General features: G+C 40.9%; 1 protein-coding gene across 1 annotated transcript in view; it reads right to left on the bottom strand.

Moving 5' to 3' along the window:
• DPP6 (dipeptidyl peptidase like 6) overlaps window positions 1-15697 on the bottom strand; it is a 395169-nt gene that overhangs the window by 59830 nt on the left and 319642 nt on the right. The gene's annotated exons all lie outside the window — the stretch shown is intronic.

Here is a 15697-nt window from a genome sequence, read left to right as displayed (position 1 = left end):
CATAAAGAAATATGAGAGATAAGAAGACGGAACAGCCTGACATTGCTATTAAAGAACTTGATTCTTCAACCCCATGGATTTTTATCAGCACTTGCACAAGCTGTCTTTCATGTGAATTGCTTGCATGATTTATTCACCCTGAGCAGCACCTGCTAGTCACCTAGTCTGACTGCTAATAAATGTCAGTTAATATTGCAAAATACAGCCCTGCTTTCTGAAATGGGAACTGGAGCACATTGACTGAATTTAGTCAAGCTCCTAATTCCTTACCCAGTTTAAACAGTTGAAGTCATTGAACAGCCATTAAAAAACCACTCAGGGTATATATTGCCCTGTTATGGCAATATTCCCAGAGGTTTCAACTTGAACAGTGACTCAGGACCTGGCTAACTGAGAGATTTAGCTCAATAATGACTCAGAGGGTGAATCTGATTTTACAGGACTGAATAATCAGAGGTCTACTGAGATCAATAGAATCACAAAGGAATAATAAAACAAGAGAGCTGGATAAAAACAGAATTCAAATTAGCTTACAGCAGTATTTCAGAAAAAAATGTTCTTATCAAATAAGAGGAACATTTATTATTAATGAAGGTAATGGTATGTAATCAGGTTATGCCACTGATAGATCAGTGGGGTTTGATGACTGTGTTTGTCAGAGTTGTGGCACTTGCATGTTGAGCACAATTCTGCTCTTTCCTAGGCATGTGTTTTGAAGGTCATCCACTGTGGACCCAGGTAAGAATAAAGAAAAGACAAACATCCCTGCAGGATAATGTCCATGCATCAAAATCTCTTTTATCCCTGCTACCAGGAAATGCCAATTTCTTTTACCAATATTTTTGATCCGTAGACTCCAGTGCAGCAATCCTAAATCTACTGACAAAATAAGAGGAAAGCCGTGCCCCTGGGGCAGGGCCACCAACCAGGTCTGTGCTGCTCTGGTTGTCAGTGACAGCCTAGAAACTCCCATAAGTGAGACAGGAAATAAACCCCAGTGGGGTTGGTGTGCAGAATGCCCAGTGGGGAATTTCCAGTGGGTCCAGAGCAGTCCAGGAGGAGGATCAGAGGGCTGGAGCACCTCTGCCATGGAGGCTGAGAGCTGGGGTTGTTCAGCCTTGAGAATAAAAGGCTCCAGGCAGAATTTACTGCAGCCTTTCAGTACTTGGAGGAAGCCTGTAAGAAAGATGGGGACAAACTTTTTAGAAAGTCAGTTGTGATAGGAAAAGGGGTGATGATTTTAAATTGAAAAAGGGTAGATTAGGTATATGAAAGAAGTTTTTACAATGAGGTGGTGGACGCCTCACTCTGGTCGTTCAAGGTCAGGCTGGACAGGGCTGGGCTTGGTCAGCCATGGGGAGCTCGTGGCATATTTCCCATCACAGGCACCACTCCCATGTACATCTGTATTCACTAATATCATTATTTTTGAATTTATGACCATCTGAGTTTCCTCAGAGAGCCCAGAGTTTGTATCTCTAATGATGGCTGTTTTTACTTTAAAGCTACAACAATTAGAGTCTTCTACAGAGAGTTTTAATTGGTTAGTGAATTAAATACCAAATGAGTTTGACATGGAATTCCAGGTATTTAAATGTGGCAATGGAATTACAGATATTTAAAATTCTTCTAAAATTTTATTGTATTGATTTGAGTTTTCTATTCCCTGTTGTACCTTGTTTCTCTTGGCTGCACATTGATTCCATTATTTTCAACTTTTTAATTTCGGTCAACAAAAACACTATCCATAAACCAGCATATAAAAATTTCTGAAAAAATTATCCCAAAATATATGGAAATGTACATATAAACACACACACAGGGCTATGCAGTAACAGTGACAAGAAATTGCCTGTATAATTGGAACTAAAACTAGTAGGAGTAAAACTTATTAAAAATCAATATAATAGAAAGGCAATTAAGAATTTTAAGGAAAAAAAAAAGGCCCTGATTAATTAACTGCAAATTATAAGTATTACTTTGAATTGCATTGTACAGAACAGGCTCAAATTACCAATTATCCCTGCCCTCTTTGTTCAAAGATCATGAATGTGCATTTTAATTTACGCTGGAGAAAGCTAAATATGCTGAGAACCAGCATGCAGAATTTTGCAGAAATCACTGGGGATGAGGGCAAACTCCCCCATTACCATATAAATGACATGCACAGGCTTGCAAATGACATGCAGTGGATCCAGCTTGTATTGTTCCTTCAGATGTAGCAGGAAAATACCGGAAATTAAAATACAGCTTATAACCTGCCAGATAATAAATGTAACCCACACTGCACAAATCCCCATCTACCAAAGATAATTTTGTCTGCTGTTTTTTGCTGATTAAGGGTGGCTTTGGAAAGAAATACCCTCCTTTCCCCTCTTTATCTGTTGCACTTATTGGCAGGATGGAGATGGCTCCATTTTTATCTACCCAACAGATCACAATGCCTAACGTAGAATAATCTTAATTTCCAAGGTCAGCATAGCCTGCTCTACCCTTAAAAAACTTCCTATTTAGTATTGAGGACAATTCCCACATTAAAAAAAATGAAACAAAACAAAACAAAACAAACAAACAAAAAAAAACCCATACAAACATTTAAAAAAGACTGATTACAGCAGCTCCTTTTCTACCAGTATATTTTCACCTTGACATCCATGACATTAGATTAGCAGGGTTGCTGTGTTGAGGCCATGGCTGAGCCATATTTCACTATTCCCTGCAGTGTTCTGGGGACTGGCTCTGGTTTTGTGGGGTGTTTGTTGAGCACGAAGCACAGCCAGACCACAGGACAAGCTGGTGAGAACTTTCCCACTGCCAGAATATGAAATGAAGGTTTGAAATGCCTCAAAATGTTCTGATGGCAAACATCATGAAACAGCAAAGAAAATGCTATTGCCCTTGCTGAGTAGGACCAGAAATAGTGATTTGCACTCTTTGCCATTTATTACTTATCACTAAAACCCAGTTTTCAAAGTCAGGTTATTCCTGGAACATTTGGATGCGGGTTACACTCAGAGGTGCCAATTTTAATACATATATTTTCCTTTCTTTCTAAGACTTCCTTGGCTGCCTTTCATCTTTTCTTGGTAACTTTCCTCCTGGAAAGCCCATCAGCTCTGGGCTGGCTGAACACCCTCCTGCTGATGCCATGGGCAGTGCCCGAGGTGGGTGCTCAGCCCTGCTCCTGCAGGCACAAACCCTCCTGTGTGGGAGGTTTTGCAGGGGAGGGAGGCTGTGCCTTGCTCCTCAGGCTGCTTCCAAGTGATATTTCTCTGTCATGCCCTCCAGTCCCTAAAGACTGTGTGCTCCAGCCTGCAGCTATAAATCCCAATTATGTTGTTGGCATGTTGGGTGGAAGGTTTCATCTTCATCAGGCTTAGCAGGATTCCACCAGGTTATGAAAATACTCAAGGCATGGTTACACCATGATTACACAGATTTTTATCATTATCTTTTTTTTTTTTTTAGTGTAAAGAACTTTTCTTTAAGGAATGCTAACAGGGTATCTGGTTTCTCTTTTGCAGATTTATGCTTCCAGACTGAAAATGTGACCGTGATACACTGCTACAAACACAACCACCTGGCTGACTAATTGCCTGTAAATTACCTTTCTGTGCCTCTTGTACTCAGACAGATGGTTTAATGTGGTTTTAAGTCCAAATTCATAACTGGTATAAATAGTAATACATACTTACTAAGGATGCAGTTCTTATTTTATAATTTCTTTATCAAATGTATAAAGGAATATAACTGTTAAGTTTGTCCATTAAGGACTCATGTGTTTGAAAAAGCCAAATCCACTCCTTTAATTTCTGTGAATGCACTTGTGGTCCATTTTTTCCCTTGAAATTAAAAAACAGACATTTACTTAGGAAAACTGTGCAGCAAGCAATGATTTTATACTTTCTTTCCTTTTTCAAGTGGTCAGCAAAGTACACAGTCTTTCCATTAACTTAAGCTAAAACTTTGGAAAGAAATTAAGTCAGACTGGGGTAGTCACTCCATCTTTAGGCACAATTTAGCTGCTGTGTAGAAGGCAAAGGGCTGTTTCCCCTCTAAACCCTATCCCAGCTGTGCTGTCAAATGTGTGTTTTCACCTAAGGAAAGGTCAACTCAGGAACCATCTCTGGATGTCCTAGGAAAGTTGTTTTGCTGGAACCAAAGCCAAATTCTTTGTGATCTGGTGTTTGCTGTACTCAGTGGACTTGCAATTTCTATGAAGTCCAAACAAGTAATTCATGCAGGTCATCATCAGTTCTGGGAGGGAACAGAATGTTCTGGTTCTGGAAGGTTCTGGAAGCTGGTTTAAACCTAATTTGCTCAGTCAGGGACAAGCCTGGGCTCCAAGCAACATGGCTAGATCCATCATGTTGCTGTCTTTTTCCTCTTCCAGGGAAAGAAGCTCTGCCAGGATGAAGGCAAACACACCTCTTGGCTTCTCCACACTTCCTGCAGCTCCCTGCAGCTGCAGTGCCATTCTGCAGGGCTGAGCTGTGAGATCTCCTCATTAAGGATAAACTTCGACCTCAGTAATTGGGAGATCCTGTACTACAACCCTTCCAAATGGCAGCTCAGTTGTTTTCAGGACTGCACTTCTGTCGTGCTACTCCCACCTCTCTCCTGGAGCTGCAGGATCTCTGCTAACATAGACAGAACAACTCCACTAAAAGTTACTATTTCTAAAGTTACCATTTCTCCTTTTTTGGTTTATTATTCTGTCTTGAGTAATTTTAAGTCTCACAAAAGCAATGAAACATTCCTCATGCATGCCCAGCTTTCCTGGCTCACTACTTGCCAGGTCAGCCTCCAGTTCAAATTACTCTCAGTTGCAAGGTCAAAATCAGACGCCCAAAATTCACAGGCAAGCTCTTAAACAAGAGGTGTCCCATTAGCAGCCTTGTGTTGCTGTTTCTCAAACAACATAGTATTTTAGCTGGGTCATTCCCCAGAGAGAGTTTTTTGAAGGATCCCTGAGTGGGCAGAAAGGAGATGCTCCTTTGTCCCAGTGTGTTGGCACCGGGGCCATACCAGCAGGGTGACAACTTCTCCCACCATGGCTCAGAGTCTGGTGTTTATCAGCAGTGCTCACAAGCCAGATTCACAGCTCCACTGCCTCTGCTGAAATGGGAAGGAAATCCCCAAATCTACTCCCTGCTCCACAGAGGCACCAGCAGTAATTCAGATTCACAGATTCACAGCTCCACTGCCTCTGCTGAAATGGGAAGGAAATCCCCAAATCTACTCCCTGCTCCACAGAGGCAGACAATAATCACATCAGCTCCCTACACCTCATGGCCCTCCCTTCCCACCACTGCTCATCCTCTATAATTGCTGAGATATTCACAGTTGTAGCACATATGGGAAAAGGAATGAGGAGCACAAAAGGATTCTAAAAGACCAACATTTAACTGGAAAGTGATTTATCCAGTGTATCATCACACACAATACAATGTGGGCAAGGAGTGCCTTCAGACATGCAGCCCTTTGGGCATTGGGGGACAAGGGCAGAAAGGAGGCAGTTAAAAAAACAAGATAATTTCAAAATACCATAACTAACCATGGATTTATGCAACTTTGTGCTATGCCTCCAAGGGGCAGCACAGCCTCAGCTATTGCATTTGAAACCCATCAGCTGCTGGGGACTCAATTCTTGCCTCCTGTCCTATTCTCACCATTTCCAGCCTGCTGGTGATACTCCAAAATACATGAAAATGTAAGGGTTAGGATGGGTCAGTTCAATAATCAAGTGAAGTTTAATTTTTTAAATGAGGTATTGAATCTTTTAAGTCATGCCCATGACTACAGTCTGAGGCAAAGGCTGGAAAATCAAAACAAATGCAATAAATACAATGATCTCCAGTAATTCCCTTCAAGTAAGATTTATTTTGATGCTTGTTTTCAGACTGTTGCCTTCAATTTTAAAAGCACAATAGCATGAAAACATAATGCTTTGGTTTTAGGACCTGTTTTTCTTCAGCTCTATTTCTTACCAGTTTCTCAAATATTTAATCTAGCTATCACAAAAGCCTCCTTTAAGGAATTGCTTTTGATCTACTCTTATGCAGTAGCTACTGATGGCTATTTTTTTTCTCTTGCTATTGTTAAATCAAATACAAGACAATGACTCAACTCTGAGCAAAAGCAAAACTAATGTAGGAGGCAAATGCTTATGAGTCATTTGTGTAAAAAGGGAAGTGATTTGCTCCTTTTTTATGGGATTTGAAAGGCAGGTAAGAGTCCATCATTCCCTTTAGGATGCAGAACAGTCTGGCAGAGCTGGGGCAGCTTTAAAAACAGGCTTTTGCCTTCTGCTCACAGGGTGCCCTGGGGGTTGGAAAGGTTCTTATTCCTGTGGAAACCACCAGGAACTAGCCCAGGCTTCCTGCAGGGTGACTTGCACAGACACATCTCTCCAGCTGTGCATCCCTCCTGTCCTGTGACCACAACTGAAGGGGGTCTGTGCTGCAGGTGAGCCCAGGGCCACGCTGAAAACAGCCACACCTGCGTTTTCACACGATGCTCTGCACTTTATTTGGGTTCTAGGGACTAAGGTGAAACTCTGGCTTCAGTTTTGTGTCCTAATTTCTCTCATCTCAACTAAAACCGGGTCAATAATTGTGCCTCAGTTTGCCTGTTTCTAAAAAGATGTTAATAATTCCTGTTCTACCAGGACATTATGTGAAGTTTTATTAATTGATGCTTGCAAAAGGCATTAAGATCAAGACAGAATAATTGCCTCAGTGGAGGTCATAATTAAACTTGTACCAAGAGCTACCTCTGAGCCTCAGCTGTGATGGTCATTTCATCTTTTTCTTGCACTTCAGCTACAAGTGTGGGGGTGCTGAGGAGGGGAGCTGATCTTAAATACAGAGGCAGCCACTGTATTTAGCATCAATTCAAGCCCTCTATAAACCCAAGGGATGTTGTGCACAGACCAGGGAAAGGTTCAGGCTGCAGGGAAGACGAGAAGCAGAGCTTGCAGTGGAGCAGGACAGAGCTGTCCGGAGGGATCAGCAGCAATCCCTGCCTTGGGAGCACCCGGCTCCCCTCGGCTGAGGGTCAGCTCAGGGGTCAGCACTAATCTGATCAAAAAGGGGATTGTGAAAAGCTCATCCGACTCAGACTGTGAAATCATGCTCTTGAATCCTAATAATTTCTGCAGCAACCAGTTGTCATGCCACGAGGAATTGCAAGCTGAAGTTGAGGGGAGGGGAGGAGAGCAAGCTGACGCATTTTTGTGAATCCCAAATCCTGCTGTAGGCTGAACTTCCATAAAAAAATTACATTTCCATATTGTTTGCTTTAAAAAGTACTTTGTGAAACACTGAGGTTCATATTTCTAAATATTATAGAACTGGGAAGTATCCCAGGGTTATCAGAAGAATTTGAAAAAATCAAAATTCCTGCAGAAACTTTGGAGATGATTTCAAAAAGACATGCAAGAGAATGATGGATTTTTGTACTCAAAAAAGCTTATAAATGACATCATTTTAAAAAGAGAACTTTCTTTTTCTATCCTTTTCTGCACTCTGCTCACTTTTCCACTGAATATTTTATGTAACAGCATTTTGTATTAAAATTCAAGTCAAAACCCCCACAAACACACCACCAGAAACCCAACCGCACAGGCTAATCAAAAGCAAAATAGGATTTAATCTCAAATTGCTTCTTTCCAATCAGGATGCCATTTGCATACTATATTTTTTTTTCCAGCAAATCATGCAGATTTCTGGCTGTTTGCAGCTCTCCTCTCGAATCCTGATGGAGAGAGGAGCTGCTCCAGCTCTCCACAGTTTTACCACATGGTGGCAATGTAACCTCCACCTCCTGCTCAGGAGGTGAGTTGCCTCTGATTTCCTCCTTCATTACTTCTTATTCACTCTAATTATCATATTTGTAGGTGGCAATTACAGTCTTCTGAGTTTCTGCTTTCCATTTCCTCAATAAATTTAATAGAGGCTTGTTGGGTTTATTTTTCAAATAAACTCTGCAACATTTCTAAGGACATTAACCCTGTAATAGAAGAGTTTTTCTTCCAGTTAATGCAATATTACATGTTTTTCTGATCACTAATGAAGTTTCGAGGACCACTCTGGAACTGTTCCCTTTTGCCAACAAACATTCATGTGGCCTTCAGTATTAACCCTTTGCTTTCAAGACAGGAGTTCTCTTTAGACTATATTGCTTTTATTGCCTCATTGGAATTGAGAAAAGTCTCAAATTATTTAAAAGCAGCTTAAAAAGAATGCATGAAACACAAAAAAGAAAAATTAGGGCTATGTAAAAAAGAACAACAACAACAGAAAACAGTAAAATATTCAGCATGGAAAGAAATTACAGGTGCAGGAGAAAAGGTGATCCATGAGAAAACATGCTTTTAAAATAACACTAAGGAGCAAACTTGTAGTCTTCATTTTAAATGACTGTGATACTGAGAAAATGAAAAAAACAAGATCTATTTGTTACTACTTTTAAAATCAGTATGCAGCCAAAGTCTACATCCAAACTATAATGTAAACATTTCTTTCTGCGCTTTTGAAAAGTGGATACTTCTCATATATAAATATAATATATAACTATACCAGGTCTCAGAAGAAAGGTTTTATTCTTTGGTTCACAGGCCAGGCACCACAGATTTAAGGCTTAATCAATGATAGCCAAGAACACAACACTATATTAGTCAGTGAAAACACTCAAAAAATCTTGAAGCAAAACTCAGAGAACTTTAAGGAATATGTACATTTGTTAGAGGTATCAGCTTCTGCTTAACTGTATAATTCTGGTCTGGATCTAATGTATGAATCAGGGCATTGTACATACTGAATGAGATTGTAATTGGGAATTTTACATCTACATTTCTGGCAAATTTACCTGAACTGTGGGAAATATTTCTCAGCTAAGAGTTTGAAATTTGAATAATGTGCCCAATAGAGTATTTGGAGTGGTCATCCTCTGCTGTATAATCTGGTGAGATGAAGACTAAATAATGTCTTGGTGTAACTTATATCCATATGGCCAATAAAGCTGCAAAACCATCTAGGACACCTCACTACACCACAGGAAATTTAGTGAATAAAAACACAAAGCACTTAATAGTTTGCTTTGGTACTATATGATACTTCCACTCATTAAAATCTGAAAAAACTTTAAAAGTGAAAAGACATCTCTTCAAAATCCACAGTTAAGGAGCTTGTTAAGAAGAAGTATTTTAAATAACTGTAAATAAAACACAATGTCTAGCTCTTAGCAGCATTTTGTGTTCCTGTGCTGTTTGATGTGACTCAAAGCAATAGAATCAATTTTTCCAGTGCAGAGGGACATACAAGGACTTTCATGCAAGGTCTTACAACTTCTTAGGGTTGAATAATACAGCACAGCAGCTTTTTAGTCATTAAAAATAAAATAATAAGAAATAAAATAAATAAGGTATTCTAATCATGATTTTCTGGTATGCAAACTGGCTGAGAGAGGGTTCATTCAGCACCAGAATGACACAGGCGAACACAGGAATGACCACAATCCCTTTAGGAGAAAAGAACTGGGAAGAATGGCAGCAAATCCAGCTCTACAAGGCTCAGCTGCGCTGTGGAGCTAGTTCTCAAAGTAAGAAACTCTGTTTTCAGTGGAAGGAGAAGAAAGCAGGCAAAGAGGCTGGGCAACACAGAAGTGGTTGGGGCTGCTGTTGCTGGAGGCTGCAGAGCTGAACAGACATCTCAACATGGGTTTATTTTGGTCTTTTCCCCCCTGTAGGGTCTGGCTCTGCCTTGGTGGGCCATGAAACCTGGCTCAATATGTATCCCCCACCTCCAGACTCTGAGAAATCCTGGTGGATGTGGGCAAGGGCTGCAGGGAGCCAGAGAAATGTGCAGGTCTGAGCAGTTCCTGCTGCTGTTTGCCATGGATTTGGAGGAAAGAATCTCCTACATGTCACTGCATTGCTTGGTCTCTGCAGTCCTCATCCCAGGAGAGGACTGAAGGTTTCTGCCATCCGTGGAGTTGTGGTTCCTGCTGTCCCACACTGGCTGCTGTGCACCTTTGTGTGGTGTTTGCAGGGACTTGGAGTCCCCAGCCTGGCACACAGCAGCCAATGCATCCTTGGCCATTTATATTTTACTGCTTAACCCATCCAAAAGCTTTAGGATCATCTTTAAAACCTGCTATTTCCCCTCGCTTTTCTAATTGCTGTTAACTCTGTGGTATAGCTTCCCCTCAGACCTGTGCTCGTTGAAGACTGGAAAGCAGCTGGTGCAGAAGCTGCACCATATGGTAGTTACTTATAGCAATGTAAACTAATTGAGTGTTGAGGGTGAAATAATCCCTGGATGCTTTATCTTTCAGGAACTGCTGGAGTGTCAACTGATAGCCTTAAAGATCTGCTCTAGCTCTTCAGTTCTCCTGACACAGAGCAGAACCCAGCCAGAGGCAGCTCCATGTCCTCACTGGTGTCAGCACTGCAGTCACCACCAGGTTTCTTTGGCACAATCTGAAGAATTCCCTGCACTGTATCACCCACATCCCTCTTGTCTTCAGGGGCTGAGGTCCTGTGGAGAGCTGGTACTGGGAACACTGCTGGAAAAATCAGTCTTGTACTCCCAGCACCAGGATCTGAGCATGTTGGTCACCATGCCACCCACGGGGCCAAGCACAGGCAGCACAGACAGGGATATGGAAAGGTGTTTTTCACATACAAAGATTTGACCTCTTGCTTATTTCACATACAAAGATTTAATCTCTGCTGGAGGAAACCATGGACTTGAGCTCTATGGGGGTCTCCCAGGTGCCCTGCCAGCCCTTAGCAGTGATGCACCCCTTGCATCATTACCCCTCTGCTCTTCTAGTCACAGACCCACTCTGACTCTGATTGCTTCCACATGGCATTAGGATTTGGAGTTATGTATTTTAGACTGTATTTGAATTTGGTTATTTGTCTTTTTTTTTTTCCCCCTTCAAATTAAGGAAGCTGATGTACACAAATTATAATATGATTTATGTCATAATTTTGGATATTCTCTTGATTTCCCTGCTATTATACAACAACAAACAGGCCAGCTCTCTAGTGAGAATCACAAATCACAGCAGAATTTTCATCCTTTTCATTTAGCTTACACTCATTGTAATTTGGACAGAGTACATTCATTTTTGCATTTCTTATTTCTTAAGGCACATACTCTTTATTCAGGTCAGGGAGCAGTGAAACAAATAGGAAAGCTATTTAAACAGCCTGTAGATTTTGCACTAGCCTCTTAATTTCCACAAGGCTGTACCAAGAATAAAAACCTACAGGAAATTACTTTTTAGGTCAAATTGATGGAATTACACACTAACATAAAATTTCTATGACTATCTTTCAATTTCTTTGTTCTTTCTGTAATCACTTCTTGATCGCAGCACTTAAAAAACATTAAGCTTTCTTTCTTTCTTTCTTTCTTTCTTTCTAACATGTTTTTCAAATAAAAGTTCATGGACACCCTCAGAAGAAGAAAATGACCAATTTTCCTCAGGGAAATAATGAGGCACATATAAATTTATCGTGATAAAGAGCTCCATTCCCTACAACCATCATGTACAAGCAGTTTATGTGTATTTACTCTGCTGTATATAAAACCAGGCATTCTTTGTAATTGCAGAGGAAAAATGTCTAACTGCAAAGATATGAGAAAAAGACATCAAAACTATACACAAGATCATAAAATTGTAGCTCCAGAAGAAGCCCAAAGAAGTCTTAATCCCTTCCTTGCACTGAAATAGGATTGATGTTTATCTCAACAACCCATGACAAAAATCTGTTTAATTCACTCTTAAAAATCCCCCAGGACAGAGATCCCTGCAGTATCCCTGGGAAACATGCCCTAACAGCTATATTTCCACCATATAATACTGTACATCATTTTTGTACAATTTAATTAAATTCTTTTAATCTCTTACAACATTCTACAGCCTGGAAGACTCTTACATGTGTCACAGCCCTCCAGCTCAATTCCACCAACATAGAAATGATGCATTTTTCTTTTAAATGCAGTGAACCTGATCACCTAAATATATTTTTTTTTATGTTTTATACTATCAAACCACAGAAATTATTCTAAGGAGGAAAAGCATGGCTTTTAAATTTGGCTGGATTTGAAAATGGTCTCTAACATGCCACTCCTTATTTTCTGGGAATAATAGTGTTTTAAGATATTTCCTCTGAAACCCTGAAAGTGGACATAAAGCATGAATATTACAGCAAGACCCTCTCATTCAGCATCCTGGTGCAGATCCAGGGCATCACCATTATCTCCATGGAGTTATTCCAGACTTCAACTTAGCATGGCATAGGTCAAAATCTGTTCTGTAATACCCAAAGTGCTGGTATACTAATTAGTTATTAAAAATACCAGCATAATCAGAAAATGAGGACACAGCTCTCCAACAGGCAATTTAACCCAAGGCCACTGTAATAAAATTGGTGCAGAGAAACAGAACTTGTGTGCAAGCAGAAAACCACAACAGCTCTGTTATACAACTCACAATACACCTTTTTTTTGGAAATATTTGACTTTAGTGATACAACATCTATTTTGTGATTCCTACCAGGGCTTCAGGGCAAACAAAAACAACTTCACTCACTGAACACCTCTTAAGGCACTGGCAACTGCTGGCTGCACTGCGACATCAGGATGAACAGCTGGCTTCCTTCCACTGCCCCAAGGAGCTCTCTGGCCACGGTAAATAATATTCTCTTTTCCTTCCAAAAGCCATCCTGAAGCCTGAATGATGCTGATCCAGAAATTAGAGGATGACAGGTGTTGGTTTTGGCTGGCATCCTCCTTCCAAACAACCTTCTGCAGCAAGGGAAGGTTAAGGACTGGGCTAGAGCTGGCAGGGTTTCTCGTGGTGCGGTGCTGGATTTTGAAGCCAGTCCAGGTAACAGCACATTTTAAAGTTTTCAGGAGCTTGCTGGTTTCTAGGCAGACATTCACAATGTGCACTGTAAATGGTTCAATTTTCCATGACCTTTGCCAGCTGAGAAGGGCCAGAAGCCTATCCTGGTGATGCAATCTGTAATGGGAGCTTACCTGGGACAGGGGAACCTCCACCAAAGCCAGGAGGTGATGGAGCTTCTACAGAACCTTTCATGACATCATCTGGTGAAATTTATGACTCTCTTTTCTTCTGCTTTAACATGCATAAGGCAAAATAATGTTGCATCTAGTTCATCTTCTTTGCAATGAAATTTTATATGCTAGAAATATACACTTCAAACAAAGAGCTGCTCTTCATCCTTTGAATGCAACTAAACTGGGCAGATTTTATGCACATTTGGTATAAATCAGTGTGCACATAACAGTTCACAGAAATCTAGTCACCTTCAATGAGCTAAATAATGGCTAACTGAGACTTGGATGGCTCCAAATGCTGCACAGCAGCTGCATGAACTGAATGGGCAACACTCAATGATGTCCAAGAGCAAAACAGAGGGAAACTTCCTATTTTACTATGGGGACAATGCCACCAAAGCACCACCATGCTTTTGCTACCTCATCTGAGCAAACACACAAATGAGGGAACAAATTCCATGCAGCTTCCTCGAAAACCCCTGAAAAAATATCAGCACATACTTAAGAGGAAACTAATGGTTTTAGACTTGAATTTCTGGCACTACCTGGTGTTATTTCCCAGTTCCATATCTTTCCCAAATTTTCTTTACCCCACAGCAGCTGTGTAGAACTGCAAATTTACCCATGTTCATGGAAGATTTTCTTTGTGACTGAAAATATGAAAGTTCTTAAAGTAAAATCTAGATACTCTGTTCCAGCAATTATTCACATATCTTGTCAAAATATAATAATTTGTAGTCCCATTAAGGCTGGTTTCTTTCACTGTCTGCAGCAATGACTTTAGTATGGCAAGAGATTTATTTTTCCAGACTATCTTAAAAATTGCAGTGATGAGTCAGTCTAATTCTTCATCTCATTCTCCCCAACCAGGTTTTGGAGCTTCTAATTACTGGGAAAGGTTAGCCCTGCCTGTGAAATATGAAGAGATGTCATCTCCTTCTCTGGTGGCACTAAACAGGAACTTTAGGACATACTTGCTTCCAGGCTAATTATGAATGTTCCTTTTCACATTCAGGCATAATTTGATCATCAAAGTTCCTGCTTCCTAGCAGAAGTTCAGCATTCTCATGTTGTACAATGAAAAATTGAGCACACAGACGAATTAGGTAAGGCACTGCTTCAGCAGACTTACTAACTGGTTTCCCAGTACTAAGACCACTTCCAGAGTCTCAGAATTAATATTTCTAAATGTAAGAAATATGTCTACTTCACTTGCTTGAAATGCTATAGGCATAAGAGATACAGCTCAAAATAGCTGATATTTGATTTGGCAGCTCCTGCCAGGCGCTGCACTTCCGAGACCAGTCATACATGTTCTAAATTTACCCTCTGATATTTTTTGTGAGATGCTGATTAAATTATGGAAAAGATTTTTCTCTATTACTGTGTTCTCTTTCCTCTCTTTATAAAGTGTACAAAAGAACAGAAGCACTATTAGCATGAATCAGCCAGCAGCTTTGGATGTGTAGTTCCCATAAGCTCCGAGAGAGTTTCAGGGAAATGTATGTGAGGGGAAATTGGGAGCCTTTCCTAGATCTTGCAGCAAAAAATTCTGCAGTTTCATTGTCTTAATGACGATGACATCCTGGCCTCTCCCACCAGGTGTCACTGCGAAGTCACACAAGAGGATCTGCTGGTGATCACGCAAAACGCAGACAAAATGAAGATTAATAAGGCACAGGAGTCATCTCTGAAAAAGAGGCTTTTTCCCCCTCCTCCTCCTGGTTCTTAGCCAAAAAGGAAACACAGCAACACCACTGTGTGTTAAGCTCCACAAAGCAGAGTATCAGCTTTAAAGGATGACTGTGTGAAGCTCATACTACTCAAGAGATTTAAATGTGTGTCGTGGGAGCTGGGGCTGGGGCTTGGCTGCCAGGAGTGTTTCCCTCTTGATGTCTGAGGATGAGGAGATGTCCAGATGAGACATCCTAACCACAGTGTCAGCACAAAGTCTGGAATAGGGATTCTCAATTTGAGATGATCTTGAGATTTAGAGACTTCCAAATTTAGAGGCTACCTCTGATCCTCTGATCCTCTGAAGGTGACACGAGATAAGGGAGCAACTCATGCAATTCTTACTTTTTTAACTCACTTCTTACTTTTTAACTCACATGCTATTCCTACCAAAGTCCCTAATAGCCACAGTATGTCCCACAGCTACAAAACTGTTCCTTTGTTTTCCTACTTTCTACTCTAATATCTGAGGACATGCAGCAAACTCCTCATGTCACACTTTATGCATGCCATAGGACCATCTATAGGTTAAAATCCTTCCTTCCCCTCCCAGCAGTGACAGAAGCACACACCACTGTGTCACATCCTTGATTTCCAAGCATGCACTCAGAGCAGAAGTTATCCAGCTTTGTCTGTGACTTGCTCAAGGAGACCACACCAGGACTTTCTAGCAGTGCAGCCCAGAGGAGGTTCCTGTCCTGCTCACCCTGCTGGGCTGCTCCTGATCTAGCAGCAACATGCCAGTTTTGAGGGAAGTTCTCCTGCCCCATTCTCCAGGATTCAGCATCACAAAATCCCAAAATCAACAAATTTCCAAATGCAGCACAGGGACATCTCAACCTTCTTTTGTCACTTAACAGAAC

This window comes from Pyrgilauda ruficollis, unplaced genomic scaffold (assembly GCF_017590135.1).
Source record: "Pyrgilauda ruficollis isolate IOZ18807 unplaced genomic scaffold, ASM1759013v1 scaffold12, whole genome shotgun sequence".
Lineage (NCBI taxonomy): Eukaryota > Metazoa > Chordata > Aves > Passeriformes > Passeridae > Pyrgilauda > Pyrgilauda ruficollis.
The sequence above is the reverse complement of the archived record's forward strand: the minus strand, read 5'-3'. Positions and strand labels throughout refer to the sequence as shown.